This window comes from Myxine glutinosa, chromosome 9 (assembly GCF_964187855.1).
Source record: "Myxine glutinosa chromosome 9, kmMyxGlut1.1, whole genome shotgun sequence".
NCBI classification, from domain to species: domain Eukaryota; kingdom Metazoa; phylum Chordata; class Myxini; order Myxiniformes; family Myxinidae; genus Myxine; species Myxine glutinosa.
The window spans coordinates 79,945,805-79,965,940 of NC_136269.1; positions in this window are offsets into that span (position 1 = coordinate 79,945,805).

Consider the following 20,136-nt stretch of genomic DNA (forward strand, 5'->3'; position numbering starts at 1 on the left):
TTCATGTGTCTTTCACTGAGGAGAGGCTTGCTAACATGGCTACGATGATCTCTCTGGTGCACACAGACGAGCGCCCGTCGTCCTCCAATGCAAAACAACCAAGCGACCACCGCGATCAAGACCAGGACAAGAGCAAAATGCAAACACAGCCGTCCTTGTTGAAAGCCAGCACACAAGAGAAATTTGACCACCTCCAACAAGCGCCAGGACAAAAAGAGAGACCAAAATGGCGAGACCGCGTCTTCTTGCTCCAGCTCTCGAATGTTCCACGCTGACGTCACACTCTCACCAATCATCGAGGGCTTCTCAGTTCTCAATCATCCCATCATGCCTCCACCAATGACGAAGGGATGGAGCGTGGCCTCCTCAAAACGAGTCGTCAGGGGGCAGAGTCTAGTCATCGTTCGGGAATATTCAGATGATGTTGTTCCCTTGCCAATCGGCAAATGCTGTTTCTCTCGGACCTGGCAGTGCTGTGAGCGAATGTGGCCATTTGTTTTAGTTGTTTTACTGAGACACAGACCACAGGAGGCAAATTACACCCTGGGGAATTAATCTTTAAGCCCTAGAATTAATTAGTAGCCTACGAAGTCACCCTCCTTATGGCGACATGCAAACGCTCTTACCCAGACAGACAGCCTACTTATGTACATCTTCTTCTTCGGGACATGGGTTCTTCTACTTCACGACACTCGGAGCATGCTAATTTATACGATTCTGACTTTCCTTTGAGGTATTTCATGCCTACCCCCACAAAGTAACAATATTTTCCTGGCAAATTTTTTTTTTTTTTTGGATACTGAATCGAGGCTCGTAAAGAGCTAACATTTATCTCACAAACAAATCAACCAGACAAACAAAACATATAAAAAGAGGGAGCGGAAGGCAAGATGGGGAGAGATGGGGAAGCACACAAACACAACATCCGAGAGCAGGGAGATGCGTGGAAGGGAGAGGGCCCGGGAGGAGGAGGCGTGGGAAGGGGGGGGGGGGGGGAGGGAGAAGTACAAAACACAAGAACACCAAGGACTTCCAGGACAGAAGTTGGTATTTCAAAAAAGTGGAATTAGGGTGAAATTAGCGGGGGTAGAAAAGATCAAGGTTTTGGATGGGGGAAGATAAGAGATGGTGGTGAACAGCTGTTTTAAAGAACTGGAGGGTGGAGTGGGATTGAAGAGAGTGAGGGAGTTTGTTCCAGAGGCAGGAGAAAAGAGGAATGAAGGAGTGAAGGTGAGCAGAGAGTCTTGATTTTGGCAGTTTAACCATAAGAGGGTTGCAGGCAGATCTTGTGCGACCTGTAGGAATATTTGCGGGACAGAGCCCAGAGAGAGCTGGGGGGGAAAGGCCAGAGAGGAGTCGGTAGAAGACGGAAAGACCACCAACCTGCCTGCGGTGAGTGAGTGAGAGGCCCTTGGAGTTAGCTTCATCGCGGGAGATTCCAATGATTCTGAATGCTTTGGTTTCAACAGCGTGAAGACGAGCTAGGTGTGAGGCAGGAGCACCAGCCCAGAGGGGAGAGCAGTATTCCATTGAGCTGCGGATGAAAGCCTTGTACGTGGTGAGGAGCTCAGGTGTGCCAAAGAAGGACTTCGCACGACGGAGGATGCCCAGTCGGCGACTGGCTTTGGAGGCCAGATTTGAAATGTGGTTTTCCCAGGAAAGATCATGGCAGATAGTGAGACCCAAAAGCTTGAGTGACAGAACGTCTTGGAGAGGACTATTCAGAAAGTGGATGGGAGGGTTGTCCAGTCGGTCTTTTCGGAGAGACATCGTAAGAGTGTGAGATTTGTCAGGATTGAAAGACATGTTCCACTTGTTTGCCCAGTGTGATTTTGTCCAGGTCTGCAGAGAGTGAGGAGGCTGCAGACTGCCGATCTGAGGGCCGATCTGTAAACCAAAGAAATACATATGTGGACACTAAAAGATTTTTTTATTTCAACCATTTTCTGGAAGAAATGGTGCATTATTTGAAAAAAGCGCAAGGGTGCCAATATTTTTGGCCACAACTATATATATATATATATATATATATATATATATATATATATTTTTTTTTTTTTTTTTTTTTTTTTTTTTTTTTTTAATTTATTTATAACAAACCGTGCTATACTGTTGGTTGGTGTGTTTTCGGCCATTGTCATTCATTGAACTTTTTGAATGTTCCATATGTGATAGGGAATGAACCGGTTTGGGGAAAACTTCATACTTTTTATTGCTCGTTGCAGCCCCCTGCTGTAAAATGTTCAGAAATACCAGGATTTGTTACAATATGGAACAGATTGATGAAATTGTGGAAGGAACAAAATCACCAGAGTTAGGATTTGCTGTTAAGTTACCCTTCAGAGTTAAGGTTAAGGTTAGCTGTTAGGGTTAGCATTATCATTAGAGCTGCTAGCTAGGGTTAGAGGGTTAAAAGATGAGGATAAGGGTTTGGTTAATGTTAGGGTTAAGACCGTCATAGTTTTTCGATGAGGTCGTTGTGTGATATTTCAAACGACCAATGTGTACGAGTCAAATGACGAAAGCTTGTTTTGCTCTTTGGGTGACGAGTGGAGATCGAAATAATTAAATGCTGTTTCCAGGTCGTGAATCTTCCGGACAGGTTTGGCAGCTCAATCAATTCTAGGTCTCTGCCCCTCTGCAACGAAAATGCCCATCAGAGGTTCTTTTCTGCCTCTCCCTGCAAATAAAATTTCCATAAATCATTCTTGCCTGCCAAATCCTACCGAGATAATGTCCATCAGTGGTTCTTGTTTGCCTTTTCATGCAAAGATAATGTCCATCTGTGGTCTTGACTGCTTTTCCATGCAAAGAAAATGTCCATCAGTGGTTCTTGTCTGGCTGAACATGGTGCTCATATACGTTAATGAATGCTCATATACCTTGATTTCTACGTACTTTTACTGCCTGGCATTCCAGCGTCGTGATGCATGGTATAGGCTGGGCACCAGTCCAACACCATGGAACATATTTTCCTTTTCCTGCTTTCAATACAGGCTGCTGGCTTAGCTCAGCCTGTTGGGCCTGTGCCCATTACTACATGAGTTTCAGTTTGGTGTTCAGAAATATTCCACAATAATCGAGGGAAAAAGTCTACTTATTTATTTTATATAGTAAACATATACAGTACTGTATTTGGAATTCAATTATAGGATATGACATTACCCAAGATGCTCCCCACCCAATGTATGCATATGAATGATCGTTTTAAAGCCATCTTTCCCCGCTCGAGCAGGGGTTGGCCTTGCGGACCCCATGACAATCATGGTTCCCTGTTTGAGGCAATGTTTTTATGGCCGGATGCCCTTCCTGACGCCGGATGCCCTTCCTGATGCATATATATATATATATATATATATCTATATATCTATCTATCTATCTATCTATCTATATATATATATATATATATATATATATATATATATATATATATATATATATATATATATATATATATATATAGTCACGTGAAAAAGTAAGTACAACCCATGTAAAGTTTTGACTTTTTCAACATATTTCAACATACAGCTATTTGATCTTCATTTCAACAATATTGAAAGATAAAGGTGATATAATATAACAAATATCATGAAACATTTACATTTTGTCGTACATTGTATAATTTAAATAAACATAAATGCAAATTTCGCATGTGGAAAAAGTAAGTGCACCCCTACATTTATCACTACTTCAAATACCGAAAATTAGAATCAGGTGCGCCAGCTCAGGTGCAAATGATTAGAACATCGTTAGAGAGGATCTTGGAGGAACCTGTCTTATTTAAACCTCAGTTATTTAGTTTGGTTTGCTCTTTGTTGTTGAAGTGTGTGGCGTCACCATGCCTAGATCAAAAGTGCTCTCTGAGGCCTTCAGAAAGAAGGTTATAGATGCCTACGAGTCTGGGAAGGGATTTAAAAAGATCTCCAAACAATTTGAAATCAATCATTCGACTGTCCGGAAGATCATCTACAAGTGGAGAAGATTCCAAACAACTGCCAACTTGTTCAGGCCAGGCTGCCCCAGCAAGTTCAGCCAGAGAGCAGACTGCAAGATGCTGAAAGAAGTCTCTAAGAACCCCAGAATGTCATCACGGGACCTACAGGTAGCTCTTGCCACTGTTGATGTCAAAGTGCACGAGTCTACCATTAGAAAGAGGCTGCACAAATTTGATCTGCATGGGAGGTGTGTCAGGATGAAACCTTTGCTGTCCAGAAAGAACATCAGTGCAAGACTAAAGTTTGCCAATGAACACCAAGGCAAAAACCAACACTTCTGGAACAATGTGCTCTGGACAGATGAGTCAAAGGTAGAGCTATTTGGCCACAGTACCAGAAGACATGTTTGGCAAAAACCAAAGACAGCATTTGACCACAAGAACCTGATACCAACTGTAAAGCAGGGTGGTGGAAATATTATGGTTTGGGGCAGCTTTGCTGCATCAGGGCCTGGGCAGCTCACCATCATATAAACCATGATGTATTCTTCATTGTACCAGAGGGTGCTTGAGGATAATGTGAGGCCATCTGTCGGAAAGTTGAAGCTCAACCGAAGGTGGACCTTGCAACATGACAATGACCCTAAACATACCAGTAAATCCACCAAGGAATGGCTGAAAAGAAAGAAATGGAGGGTTCTGGAATGGCCAAGTCAAAGCCCGGATCTAAATCCCATCAAGATGTTGTGTGGGGATTTGAAACGAGCTGTGCATGCAAGAAACCCCTCAAACATCGCACAGCTGAAAGAATTCTGCATGGAGGAGTGGGCAAAAATTTCTCCTAGTCTATGTCAGAGACTGGTAGACAGTTATAAGAAATGCCTACTTGAGGTTGTTTCTGCCAAAGGGGGCAATACCACGTATTAGGGCCGAGGGTGTACATACTTTTTCCACCTGCGAAATTTTCATTTATGTTTATTTAAATTATACAATGGACTACAAAATGTAAATGTTTCATGATATTTGTTGTATTATATCACCTTTATCTCTCAATATTTTTGAAATGAAGATCAAATAGCTGTATGTTGAAATATGTTGAAAAAGTCAAAACTTTACATGGGGTGTACTTACTTTTTCACGTGACTGTATATATATACATTATACATACAAATAATATTTCCAGCAAGCTTGCTCAATTGAGGGCTTGTGGGGAATCGTGTGGGTTAGCTTGTTGGGAATCAGGCTACCAGGTAGTCGGGGTGATTCCACCACACCCTCCAGAGGTCGTTCCTCGACAATGTCTGTTTGGGAGGTGACAGTGTCTCACCATGCCCCCCTGGTCCTGCTCACCTCAATCTGACATAGTGGCTGGCTCCTACCAAAAATTTGGCCTTACCACGTGCTCTGCAATTTTGCCTTGAGGCACAGTTTCACGTGCTTCAGTTTCAATCCCACTCCTGACACCAATGTTACAGTCCACAATCCGTTCAAGTTGTCCAGTTGAAATCTGGCAAGTTGCTTTGCCACCATGTCAGCCCCCCACAGCAGAGATTTATTGTTGGTTTCAGCTCCTCATGTCGCATTACTGTGCAGATTGAAATATCTGTGCCAGGTGAGTTACGTACCGAGGCAATCACGTGACAGTTCTTACCTTTTGGCCAAGCAACCATTGCTCCGTGTAATGCCGAAACTCTCGCGGTACAAGACCGCTGCCAATTTCTATCTCAATCAGGTTTCCCCAGAGCAGCCAGATGAAACCGTTGAAAGCAAGCAGGTTGAGCCAATGAGCCATGTCAGATTTAACAAGCATTCTGAGTATTGCACTGCAATACATGTCCCCTACCAAAGTTCAAAGTGCCATAACTTTGTCAAAAATGATCGAATATGTAAATTTATGCACGGTTGATGCTGGTTTTCAAACTTGATCTAAGCTATGCTGAGACGTGTGTCACGCCTCGCCTCGTTGATAAGCCCGCATGGTCGCTCCATGGAGCGGCCTGCACGTATTGCACTGTGTGAATTATGTAAATTATTACCAACTCACGGTCTGAGGTACTAGCGATTCAAGAGATATCCATTTAAAAAATATATATTTTCGTTTAATTAACGATATCTGCCAAACCACATCTTTTCTCCCGCCTCTGGAACAAACTCCCTCACTCCCTTCAATCCCACTCGTCCCTCCAGGTCTTTAAAACAGCTGTTCACCACCATCTCTTATCTTCCCCCATCCAAAACCTTGATCTTTTCTACCCCCGCTAATTCACCCCAGATCCACCTTGTTTGAAATTCCAACTTCTTTCCTGGAAGTCCTGGCAGTGTAAATGTAAATGTAATGATGTAATTGCCTTGAGTTGTAATGTAATGTAATGTAATGACTTGAAATGTAATGATTTTATACCTCTCCCACCACCCCCTTCCCATGCCCCCCCCCCCCTAAAGCCCTCTCCCTCTCACAGATCTCTCGATGTCTCCATGTCTCTCGGTCCCTGCTCTCAAATGTTGTGTTCGTGTCCTTCCCCCTCTCTCCCCATCTTATCTACCGCTCCCGATGTTTTATGTGTCGGTTTGTCTTTCTGTGTGATTAATGTTCGCTCTTTCATGAGCCTCGATCTTGTATACAAAAAAAAAATAAAGCTATCGCAAATTCTAAAAGGACATCTTAGTAGACTGACATGCTGAACAGATTTGTGAAGTGTCCCCTCGTTTGGATCAAAAATGAGGGAGGGGCTCGGTTTTAAAGGTTCATGCTTAAAAACGTCATAACTCTGAAACCATGTGATGCATGACGTCATGAATCACTGACTTTTTTGTTCACCATGGGTATGCGATTCTGCCTGCAAAGTTTGGCCTCGATCTGTTCAGCCGTTGCAGAGAAAAAGGGGTTTTCGTGTTTTCACGAAAAACAATATGGCGGCTGAACCACGTGACCTGTGACGTGATCATTACCATTAAAATATTCTACAGACCGAGTCCATCATATGGTGAAAATTTTATCTCAATCGGTCCTATTATTGCAGAGAAATTGTTTTTAAAGGAAATTAAAACTTAAAATGGCACTGAGTTAAGGATCATCAGAATTATCAGAATTACCAAAGTTCAAAGTGCCATAACTTTGTTAAAAATGATCGAAACGTCGTGAAGTTCGAACTTGACCTGTAACATCATGAGGAAACCATGTGCCAAGCTTGAAATCATTAGCATTAAGCGTTTAGACAAAAAGTCCGGAAAACTATTCTTTGCGTGACGGACTGACGGACTGACAGACGGAGGGATGGCGTGCAAACCTATATATAGTCCCCTCCGGTGTACACCGGTAGGGGACTAATAAGCGTATTTGTGTTGTGTAAAAAAGCACACATGTACAAGCAGCAATCACAATAATAAAATCCCCATAATTAGTTAACCCTTATCAATATGCGCCAATGAACAGTCGAAGCGAACGAATGGGATTATAAATAAACTATGCGTTAAGGCCTCAGACAAACACGACATAGGACTCAGGTCCCCACATGACAAGCAGAGGTCGCGAGGGCCAAACTTGATAGCTAGGACTGCTTGATAGTTAGGAGACACACTTGGGGTAGGTTTGATGCCGGTGAAGCGAGGCATGACAGATCCGATGGAGGCATGGCATCGCCCGGCAGCTCAGCGGCTTTGCACACCCTCACGCTGTAATCAGTCCCAGCTTCTGCTACGTGGGTCTGACGCCATGCCCCCTTTATCACCTCAGGCCTGTGCATCATCGGTAACCTGCCGCGCCCCTCCCATCTCACTCCCTTTTGGTTGACGGCCCGGTTTCGGGGAAGGGTGAGCCCCACATGACCCTAGACCTGGCTGAGTTGATGACACGGCAAGGTCTGGATAACCACGGCACCATTTCCCATTGGGTTGGAGGTCTAGCGAAACTCTGTTGCAGCACATTTAGTGAAAATAACAAAGGTAAGGACATGGAGTAAAGGTCACACAGGATGTAGTTTTTCAGACACACACACTGTGATGGGTCTGACGTTTCTAGCTATACGAATTAGCGACGCATATTTAAAATGCTATTTAATTCATTCCCACTTTTTATAAACACTCAATATGGGAATAATTACACTATTGTAGGTAGTAGGTTGTAGACAGCAAACAGCCAGGGTAGTACTATCGTCCTGACTTAGGAGCGTTAAAGTGGTGTCATCTCCGTGTCGGGATTGACCTTCACATGGAACCCGGAACCATCTTACACTCTCTGTGTCAGGATTGCTGGTCTTACTTTCTGTCTCACTCAAACTATAGCTACTTCAATCTCTCTTTCTCGCAAACAAACACCATACACTTTTTAATACCACGATACACTTTTCTTCTTTTTTATTTAAGGCCTGGCCTCGATGACGGCTATATAGTAAGTGCCTGGAACGTCCAATAATAATAATAAAAATTAAGCATTTATTAACCCGTAGAAACCATATCTGCAAAAACCTATAAAAATAAATACAGTGCCCTCCATAAGTATTGGAACAGTGAAATCAAATTTGTAATTTTTGTTATACACACAACAAATTTGGATTTGAGATTAAAAGATGAATATAGGCAAGAGTACAGAAGGTCAGCTTTTATTTCTTGGTATCACTATACAAATATGTCTCACCATTGCAGAACAATAGCACTTTTTATGTTCAGTCTCCCATTGTAGATCGGCATAAGTATTGTAACAAATGACTGACAGGTGTTTCTTGTTGCATTGATTGTTCACAAATAAAAGAGCTGTGACTGTCTAGTCTTGGTTTTAGCGTTTGCTTTTGCCTTGGGAGTCTGACGTTGAAATCAAGAGGCATAATAGTGTAGCAGCATAGCAAACCTGTTGTGCATTTTGTGATACAAGCACCAAATTAGGCACAAATGTACATTAATATGTTGCGAACATTTTCAGATATTGGGCCACTTGAAATTCCGTAATTTTTTTTTTCAAATTTTTTCAAATTTCGTAATTTCAAATTTTTCGGGTGACACCGTCACAATTTCGGTCTTCGAGGCCGGCCGATATAGTGGGGCGGCTTAGGCCAAATATTCAAAAGAATTGTGCATTTTGTGATACAAGCACCAAATTTGGCACAAATGTACATTAATATGTTGCGAACATTGTGTGGTCAGCAATGAAGACGAGAGTCTGAATTACATGTATGCAAAAGACCTTGTGAACCAGTGAAGCAAATACATGGGTAAGCATGAATTAAATCTAGGGCATGATATAATTTCCATGATGTTTACCTCTACACTCAATGGTGGAAGGAGGTAATGTTTTGATCCCAGCTTGTCTGTATGTCTGTTTGTCTGTTAGTCCACAAAATTCCAGACAAAGCTTGTAGCAGTGGTAGTTGTAGTGGTAGTGGTGATAACAGAAATTGTTATATAGAACTGAACTTATATTATTATTATATGCAGAAAATAACTTCATTTCTATATGCCCTGCAGTGGACAGGTTAATTGGTTTATGCACTGAAGGGGTCACCCTGGTGTGCACTGCTGTGTTCTGCCTCACTGAGTTGTTCAGGTATGATGTACTCAGCACAAGCTTCCGGTCGGCCCGGAGGTGGGGGTGCGGGGCCTGTCACGGAACGTCAAAACAAACGGCCTGCCGGGGCCGCCCAGAAGTCGGGTGTGAGGGGCGCGTCCACTAATGGAACGCCTCTCGCTTCCCAGATCGAGGGCCACGTGGTCAGGAGAACCTCGTCCCTTCCGGTCACACTTTGCCTATCGGCCAGCCTCGAAGACCGAAATTGTGACGGTGTCACCCGAAAAATTTGAAATTACGAAATTTGAAAAAATTTGAAAAAAAAAATTACGGAATTTCAAGTGGCCCAATATCTGAAAATGTTCGCAACATATTCATGTACATTTGTGCCAAATTTGGTGCTTGTTTCACAAAATGCACAATTCTTTTGAATATTTGGGCTAAGCCGCCCCACTATAAACCAATATGAAGACCAGAGAACTTTCTATGAAAAAAGCAAGCAATTTGGAAGCTGAAAGAACAGAAGAACCATTGCAAAAAATTGGGCACAGCCAATGTAACAATTTGGAATATCTTTAAAAAGAAAGAAACCACTAGTGTACTTACAAATAGACAATGGCCAGGTTGGCCAATGAAAACAACTGCAGTTGATGACAGAAAAATCACGAGAGCCGTGAAAAAACCCATAAAACAACTGTTGGTGACATCACCGACAACCTCCAGAGTGCAGGGGTGAAAGTATCACAATCTAGCCTTTGCAGATGACTTAGACAGCAGGATTACAAAGGCTACCTCGAAAGATGCAAACCTCTCATCAGCACCAAAATAGAAAGGCCAGATTAGAAATTGCCAAGAAGTACAGAGGTGAGCCAGTGAGTTCTGAAACAAAGTTTTTATGGACATATGATACCAAGATAAACCTTTACCAAAGAGATGCAGAGGCGAAATGTGGAGAAAGGTAGAAACTGCATTTGATCCATAGCATACTACCTCATCTGTGTAGCATCGTGGAGGTAGTGTCATGGCTTGTGCTTGCATTGCTGCCTCTGGAACTGGCTCACTCATCTTTATTAATGATCTAACTTGAAACAATGACAGCAGCTGCAGAATGAATTTGGAAGTGTACAGAAACAATTATTTTTGGAAGATTCAGTTTGGCATTTTTAATACTAGTACACTACGGAGGTGGCAGGAAGGGTCAATCCTCTCTGGGGTATATAGATTACAATAGATCTAGGGTCGGTTCATTTACTTAATTTCTTGTGGAGCATTCTCCATGTGGCTTAATCATTCGAGCAAGCACTCCATTCAAAACCGTTGATAAGAAATGGCTGGCTTGGCAAGCAAGCTGCTTGGTAACTGAACACACCCTGGGTGTCCTTCTTTTCAATTTAATGTTAAACAGAAGTAGCAACTGTTTCAAAAACCAATTAAACGTGTTTGTGGTTTTAATATTTTTACTTCTGGCAGAGGTGCTCCCACGAAAACGACACGATAAGCTTTTTATACAAATTAGCATGACGGTTGTTCAAGGAGGAGAAACCCCGTGGGGAGACGGGATATTATTAGTATATATATATACATTATATATATTGTTACAGATACGACTTTGATGGTATGGTGGGCCGAGCGGGATGGCCGCCGTATCCGTACAAGTTACCCGATTGTGCCCGAATGTTAACTAATCGCGCTACGCTGGCTCAATAGGAAAGAGAAGACACCCGGCTGGGCTATAATGACACAATACGACACCAGGGGTTCAGTTCTCAAGTATATTCGTACGGAAAAAGGTTAGATTACAAGGACAAGAGGGAAACATAGGAAGGTGGGCACTTAAACACACTCTTATATTAACCCTAGACAGACCACAGATAAACGGGACAAGGCTCACTCACACGGGGTTTGATGGCCAGGAAAGCGGCAGTCGATGGCTCAGGTGCACCTGGCTCAGGGACAGAATCGCGTACGTTGGTGTCCAGCAGATGCGGGGAGGTCGCTCAGCGCTCGTGGGTCGCGACTTTGGTGGAGATGCCGGGGAGGTCGCTCAGCGCTCGGGAGGGTGGCGTCTTGTCCTTCCAAGCTCGGGGCGCATCTCTCCTCACTTCCGGTAAGTCGCCACGTATATCCGGCGGGGAGTGACACGCCCTCGGCTCGCTAGCGCCGCCCCAGATGGAATCGGTCCGCCCTTCTGATTGGGTGCGGGGGGTTACCAGGTTCCGCCCTTGAGGAGGAGCTGACAGCCAGCCCCTCCGTGGTAACCCCGTGGAGCGCGTGGTCAATGGCGCTAATCGAGCCGGTGTGAGGACGCATCCTCCCCCGCGCCGCCGCCATCTCCTCTGTTGTTGTTGTAATTGTTGGGGAAGAAGATGGAAGGAGGTATGGGAAAGGTCCTAAACTCACTACTGATGCCATATAATCACATTCTGGTGCAACGAAGAGTCAGAATTAATGGAAACAAGTCCTTAACTGACATAGATTAAGAATAACTAGCAAGATGTCCTATAATTGTCTACGTGTGGTGCGGGGGACCTGGGCACGACATTTAATGGGGGAATGAAGGGGAAGATCGGCTCTAATGGGTGTTGTTTACAGACAATGGGACTAGGGAATGGGGTAAGGGGAGAGTTGGGGAGTATCGGAGAAGATAGGGGAATATTTACAAGCGGATATGGAGGTCAAATTCCATATTCGCAACATTGCACCCTTCTCTACCCTCGGGGCGTCCCGACCCGATAAATATTTACCTACTTTAGTGTGGCACGCAATGTAGTTCCCTCTACTATTAACTCTACCCTGAGTGCGACAGTTTTACAGATATTCACAAATGAGTAAATATGTCCCCCTGCGACGTTGCACCCTTCTCCTCACAGAAACACACCCACAGGATAACCGAATCCGGAAAGAATCCTCAAACTAAACATACAGCCGGTAGGGAGCATTATTTACAAGACTACGCTGATATTTACACTACGATCCAGGACCTGTCTTTGGAGGAACACATGCAGATGTTATGCATAGAGAGAGCGCGCTTGCCAACATTGATACACCAACCCACGAGTGCTCTGTGGCCGACGGCCTTTAATAACGTGCAGAGCACCCTTCCCGCGCATCAAAAGCACCACCCCACCACCAATCGGTGCAGTCACCATTGTTCATTGGAATAAAAATAAATTCGACAACCCCTAACCCTGCAGGTGTCTCTTGCTCTTCTTGTGGTGCACTTGGTGGTGTTAACTATTAGTGGTTCACCTGTATGGCATAGGTGCCACGTTGATCCATAGGTCCATCCCCGGGTGGTGCTTGGCCGCAAACGAACTGCGGTCCATCGTGGGTGGCCACAAACATTGCGGTCCATATGGTGTACCGATCCAGGCAGCGAACAGCGAAAGTGCAGGCCCACAACTGCGTCGCCAGCACCTCTCTCTCCTCTCTCTCTACCCCAAAGCCAGATCCTCGGAGGTGGGAGACAAAAACAAGACAAGTGAGCAAGGTGGTAAGGGCGCAAAAGTGCACGCAATGCAAGGTGATGCACACTGGGGGCACATGGGAACCAGGTGAGACAGGTACGTTCCTACCGTACGCCCCCCCCACCAGGTAACCTACATGGCCCCTCCCTTACCCCTTACTGTATCAACAAAACACAACACTACCCATAAACATCTACTTTACAAATCCACAAACATCCCTACTGTCTTCCCCGTTCCTCCCATATACCAAATTCGTCTTCTCTCCCTCCTAACCAATCAAATTTGCCATTTTCAACTCTCATCAAAATTTGCCATTTTCAACTCAACATCAAAATTTGCCATCACCAATTCATCATCAGTCCCTCCTAGGGAGGGAGAGATGGAATCACCCCAATGTCTCATCCACGTCGTGATGCGTCTCACAAATCCAACAGCAATTCTCATTTCTGCAACACAACCAAAGAAAACACAGGTGTGGAGTCATCATCATCACCACAGGCAAGTGGCTGCGTATGGTGCGACAGGTTCATCAATCCTAACTATCTCCTAAATGACTTTAACAACTTTACACTACCCGGGGTCTTTCTCCGGCCAAACCATTGGCCCTCTTACACTATGGGTTCTAAAAACCAATTCCCATTGGCCAAACTGTGGTGCTCTTCAATTTGGGGTCTCACTCCCCCGATTCATCTCCCGGTGCCCTCGTACAATTTCTGGGCTGTGGCGTGTACCTCTCCCAGTGGGTCTACCCACCTGCACCCCTCCACCACTGCAGTTGCCTCCGAGCTTACCTGCTCCTTACCCTAACCTAACTACCAGGGGAAGGCCCTCTGGCTCTCTCCCCACTCCGTGCCCTCTCTGGCACTGGGCTGCCCGATCCACACCCGGGATCCTCAGGCACCCACTCACAACTACCGGCTCCCAGAGCCCACCTGCGGCCTCACCTGGCCGACATCCTCACAGTGGTGGAGTGCCCAACCAACTACACACACTAACAGGCTACACGCCCAGCCATTTCCACAACACTAATGCACCCATTCACAACACCATTCTGCAACCGCACCACAAATGCCAATATCCAACCATAATTTACCTGCACCCTCTACCTAACACTTACACTACCCGCCCCGGGTGTCCGTGATGGGGGTCCACTCTTCCCCCATTCACACCTTCACACCATGCACACCACTCCGTACCACTTACTCCAACTCTCTCCACACACCTGTATTTGCACACCTGTGCTCTCACACCTGGTGCCACCGGCACCCTTCTCTCCCCAAGCGCATTCGCGCTGATCCACAACACTCACTACTCATACACTGCTCCACACACCTGTCCAGTTGCACACCTGTGCAATCACACCTGTTCAATTCTCACAAACACGGCATCATCTCAGCTAACTACTCCCTTCTGAAACTTGCGCTTCCCAGTCGTCCCTTTAAACTATTGCGCTCCCTCGTCATTATAATCCACACTAATCTACCTGCGTCCCCACTACAGGTATCAGTCACTAACTAACCTTAACGTTACCTAAGGTCATCTTCTCTAGATCCCTACACACCATATCCTAACCCACCCGGGCTAGTTTTCACTGCCATACACCCCATAAGCTATTGCTCCTTTGCCCCCCCCATGGGAAGGATGGTGGATTTGCCATCCCACCACATCGGGGGTCTCTCACTACCAATTTTGCACATCAAATTCAACAAATCAAAAATTTGCCAATCATCTGCCAATCACTGTACCATTACCAATCATCACTCTGCCAATCCTTTGCCAATCATCAAATTTCGCCTTTTTCTAATTTCGGGGCCAAAACACTAACCTCATCACCCAGTCTACTCACTACTGCCTCTCGGTGCGCCAATTCCTGTCCAAAGCCCGGCTTCGTAAAGCCAAGCCATGGATGCTGGTTGTTTTGTGCCGGCGGCTGGATGCGTCCGGCACTCGGTGCAGGGACGGGGGCTTACCCGGGCCGAGATCCCACGCATCACCTCGGCGTGGAGCCATCCAATGTCCCGATCTCGACCTGCCGGAATGCCTCAACAAAAGGTGGTCGCCATGACGACCCTTTCTATCAGGCTGCCAGCTCCGCCTAGTGGAGCCTGGACGCGGCCGTTCAAAGCGAGGCCCGGCACGCACCGAGGGCCTGCTTCGGCTAAAAGTCGCTCTAACCTCTAACCCGTGTAACGTCGATGCTTCACCTGGACGCTTACACTCCGCAGCCCGTTCCTTGCTCACACATCCAGCTGTGCCCATGCTCCTCGTACCTTTCCTTACACACCCAGGTACACCCATTCCACTCACAGCCTTGGTCACACACCTGACCACCGAACACTTTGGCACACATTCGTTGGTCGCACACCTCACCAAAACACCGCTTCGCGCCCCCTCCTCTGTCACCTCCTCTGTGACAATCACAGGTGTGCCCTCATTCGCACACCCCACCACGTGCCTCACCACCAACTCCAGCGTGCATTCCCACTCACGCTCTACCATTCCAGGTGTGCATCCTTCCATCCCAGGTGTACATCCTCGCTCACCTGTCACAACTAACTCACGCTCCATGTCACTCTCACTACTTTCACCTCCACTCGTGACAACGCACTCACCCTTACTCTTGACAGCACACTCTTTCCTCATGCACCTGTCCGTCACACACCTTTCTCGCGCACACTCTCCCGTCACACCCTCTGTAACACTCCCCACAGGTGGACACTCTTCCTTACTTCTGACAGCGCACTCTTTCCTCATGCACCTGTCCGTCACACACCTTTCTCGCGCACACTCCTGCGCACACTCTCCCGTCACACCCTCTGTAACACTCACCACACCACGCTTCCATGTGCTCCCTCGCACACGCGCTACGACCGACTCACTCTCGCCAGCACACTCACTCCTTGGCACGCACTTTTTCCTCACACACCCCAGAGTCGGACTTTCTCGCACACCTCCTCTTTCGCACACCAGACCTGTCGCACACTTCACCAACGGCCTCTCACGAACACCCGGGTCCATCTCGACCCCCAAGCTTCTTAAATCCCCTGGCGCATCATACGCACGACCATATTGGTCACCACTTACACCGGGTCCTCTTTCTCTTCGCTTCTCCTCCATCACCTGCGAATCCCTCATCCGGTTAATGAGCACATCATCACGATCCGAACACAGACTTTGGACCAATTCTTTTACTTCCTCCTTTATCTCTTTCTTATCCCCTCTCCGTCGCTTCTTAATTTCACTCATCCCTTCTTCCACTTCTTCTAATTTGTGCTTCACCTCTTTTATTCCCCGGTACGTCTCCTCAAGCTCGTCCTCCAAGGCTACCTTGACCGTTTCCATGTGCGTCCTCACCTGCCGGTCCTTCGTCTCCATAACCTCTATCACTTCGTCCAACCTCGTTGTCAGTCCCTCACGTACCATCTGACATTCCCTCTTCGTCGCTATTAAGTCGTTTTTTATGTCGTTTTGTGTCGCTTTTAAACCTCCTAATACTGCAGTGTTCCTTTGAACCTGCTCCGTTAGTCCTTTTTGTCCCTCCGTCAGCTGTTCCACCTCCTGCGTCAGGTCCTCTATGCCCCCTTGTAACTTTACAGTCCCCTTTCTCACCTCCTTTTCCATGTGCTCCTCACAGTGCCTCACCTCCTCGCGCACTCCTCCGACCTCCTCACTCACTCCTCTTCTGATCTCCTCTCCCATCACTTGCATCTCCTGCCCAGATGCCACCCTCATCTGCTCCATTTCCTCCCTGTGAGCATCCAGTTTGGTTTCTACCCCCATTCTGACCCCCTCTATCTGCTGCTCCATTTGTTTAACTTCCCTTTCCGCTTGGTCCCTCATGTCCCTCAATTTGCCTTCCATACTGTTTTCTAACCCCTCTAACCCATTTTTCACTCCCTCTATCTGATTCTCCTGGGCAGCCATTCTATTTTCTACCCCCATTAACCCATTTTTCACTTCTTTTATCCCGTTGTCTAACCCCTCAAAATTATTGTCTAACTTCTCAATTTTCTTGTCTAACTCCTCAAAATTATTGTCTAACTTCTCACCGGTACCCCTCGCTTCGTCCCTCATTACCCCCATTTGGTTTCCCATTACCCCCATTTGGCCCTCTAATCGCCCACTATCAACCCTCATTTGGCCCTCTAATCGCCCACTATCAACCCTCATTTGGCCCTCCATCCTATCCATTTTTGCATTCAGTTGGGTCAAGAATAATCTGAGGTCAAACCCGGTTTGCCCAGCGTCCCCAGCCGCCACCGCAGGCTCGCCCTCCGCGGCGACGCTATTTTGGGACCCTTCAACCACGTGAGCGAGCGCGCCATTTTGCGCGCCCGCTACTTCGTGCGTGACGGCGCTATTTTGCGAACCTGCCGCCCTCACTGCTTCGCTCTCCTCATGTCCCTCCATTTGGTCCTGGACCGACCCTACCTCACTCTCCTTTACCGGACCCCAGCCGTCTTGATCCGCCATAGCGCGACTTGCAAAATTCGAGTTTCGTAAAACAAAACAAATTTCGGCCGCTCCAAATTTTGACCAAATTTTTTTTTTTCCTCTATTCGTTTTTTTTTTTTTTTTCCTTCAAAATTTGGTCGGGCCTCGAATCTCACTCCCGACACCAATTGTTACAGATACGACTTTGATGGTATGGTGGGCCGAGCGGGATGGCCGCCGTATCCGTACAAGTTACCCGATTGTGCCCGAATGTTAACTAATCGCGCTACGCTGGCTCAATAGGAAAGAGAAGACACCCGGCTGGGCTATAATGACACAATACGACACCAGGGGTTCAGTTCTCAAGTATATTCGTACGGAAAAAGGTTAGATTACAAGGACAAGAGGGAAACATAGGAAGGTGGGCACTTAAACACACTCTTATATTAACCCTAGACAGACCACAGATAAACGGGACAAGGCTCACTCACACGGGGTTTGATGGCCAGGAAAGCGGCAGTCGATGGCTCAGGTGCACCTGGCTCAGGGACAGAATCGCGTACGTTGGTGTCCAGCAGATGCGGGGAGGTCGCTCAGCGCTCGTGGGTCGCGACTTTGGTGGAGATGCCGGGGAGGTCGCTCAGCGCTCGGGAGGGTGGCGTCTTGTCCTTCCAAGCTCGGGGCGCATCTCTCCTCACTTCCGGTAAGTCGCCACGTATATCCGGCGGGGAGTGACACGCCCTCGGCTCGCTAGCGCCGCCCCAGATGGAATCGGTCCGCCCTTCTGATTGGGTGCGGGGGGTTACCAGGTTCCGCCCTTGAGGAGGAGCTGACAGCCAGCCCCTCCGTGGTAACCCCGTGGAGCGCGTGGTCAATGGCGCTAATCGAGCCGGTGTGAGGACGCATCCTCCCCCGCGCCGCCGCCATCTCCTCTGTTGTTGTTGTAATTGTTGGGGAAGAAGATGGAAGGAGGTATGGGAAAGGTCCTAAACTCACTACTGATGCCATATAATCACATTCTGGTGCAACGAAGAGTCAGAATTAATGGAAACAAGTCCTTAACTGACATAGATTAAGAATAACTAGCAAGATGTCCTATAATTGTCTACGTGTGGTGCGGGGGACCTGGGCACGACATTTAATGGGGGAATGAAGGGGGAGATCGGCTCTAATGGGTGTTGTTTACAGACAATGGGACTAGGGAATGGGGTAAGGGGAGAGTTGGGGAGTATCGGAGAAGATAGGGGAATATTTACAAGCGGATATGGAGGTCAAATTCCATATTCGCAACAATATATTATATATATATATATATATATATATATATATATATATATATATATATATATATATTTTGTATACAAGATCGAGGCTCGTGTAAGAGCTAACATTAATCACAAAAAACAGACGGACACAAAAAACATATAATAAAGGGAGCAGGAGACAAAATGGGGAGGAAGGAGGAAGCACACATGTACAACATTTGAGAGCAGGGTCATCGGGAGATCTGTGGGAGGGAGAGGGCTTGGGGGGAGGAGGCGTGGGAAGGGGATGAGGGGTGGGAGAGATATAAAACACATGGATACTGCTAGGACTTCCAGGAAAGAAGTCTGTATTTCAAAAAAGTGGATCTGGGGTGAATTAACAGGGGTAGAAAAGATCAGGGTTTTTGAAGGGGGAAGATAAGAGATGGTGGTGAACAGATATTTTAAAGACTTGGAGGGAGGAGTGGGATTGAAGAGAGTTAGCGAGTTTGTTCCAAAGGCAGGAGAAAAGAGGAATGAAAGAGTGAAGGTGAGCAGAGAGTCTTGATTTTGGCAGTTTCACCAGAAGAGGGATGCTGGCAGATCTTGTGCGACCTGTAGGAGTATTTGGAGGACAGAGCACAGACAGAGCTGGTGGTGGGGAGGGGGGGGGGCTAGGCCAGAGAGGAGTCGGTAGAAGACAGAAATACCACCAAACTACCTGCGGTGAGTGAGTGAAAGACCCTCACAATCAGCTTCATCGCGGGAGATTCCAATGATTCTGAAAGCTTTGGTTTAAACAGCGTGAAGCCGAGCTAGGTGTGAGGCAGGAGCACCAGCCCAGAGGGGAGAGCTGTATTTCATTGAGCTGCGGATGAAAGCCTTGTTTGTGGTGAGGAGCTCAGGTGTGCCAAGGAAGGACCTCACATGATGGAGTTTGCCCAGTCGGCGACTGGCTTTGGAGGCCAGCTTGGAAATGTGGTTTTCCCAGGAAAGATCATGGAAGGTATTAATATTGTTTTGTAATAACTTTAATATTGCTGTGGTTTTGAGATTGGCACATTGAAGGCATTAAAGGTGAAAGGTTTGCCCCCCATAGTTAGTCACATGAGCAACATCTAGGCCCATTTGTAGTATAGTTATGTCTTAGTATGTGCAAGAATAGGCAATTTCCCCTCTTAGTACCTGCGTTGTGTAAAGACAGGAGAGTAGGTCCCATTCCTTTTGTGTCCACCCTCCAATTCTCCCTCTATGGGCATAATCCAGCCCGCACCCCATTCCGCTGACCACTAGTCAAGTAACACGAGGTAGGCCTAAAAAGGTGGGGGCGGCGTTGAGGTCGGGAGCGGCAGAGGCGATGATGGTAAGAGCCACCAGCCAACCAGAGCTCTAGCGGCATGGCGTGAGAGGGTGTGGTGAAGCGCGTCTGGTGAGTTCGCGAAGGTTCGCGGGGCATGCCTATATAAGCCGCTGCGCAAAGCCCTCGAAAGGACTGAAAGGACTTATCAGCAGGACTTGAACGGGGGTGGCGAAAGGAATTAGGACTCGCAAGTGGAGAGC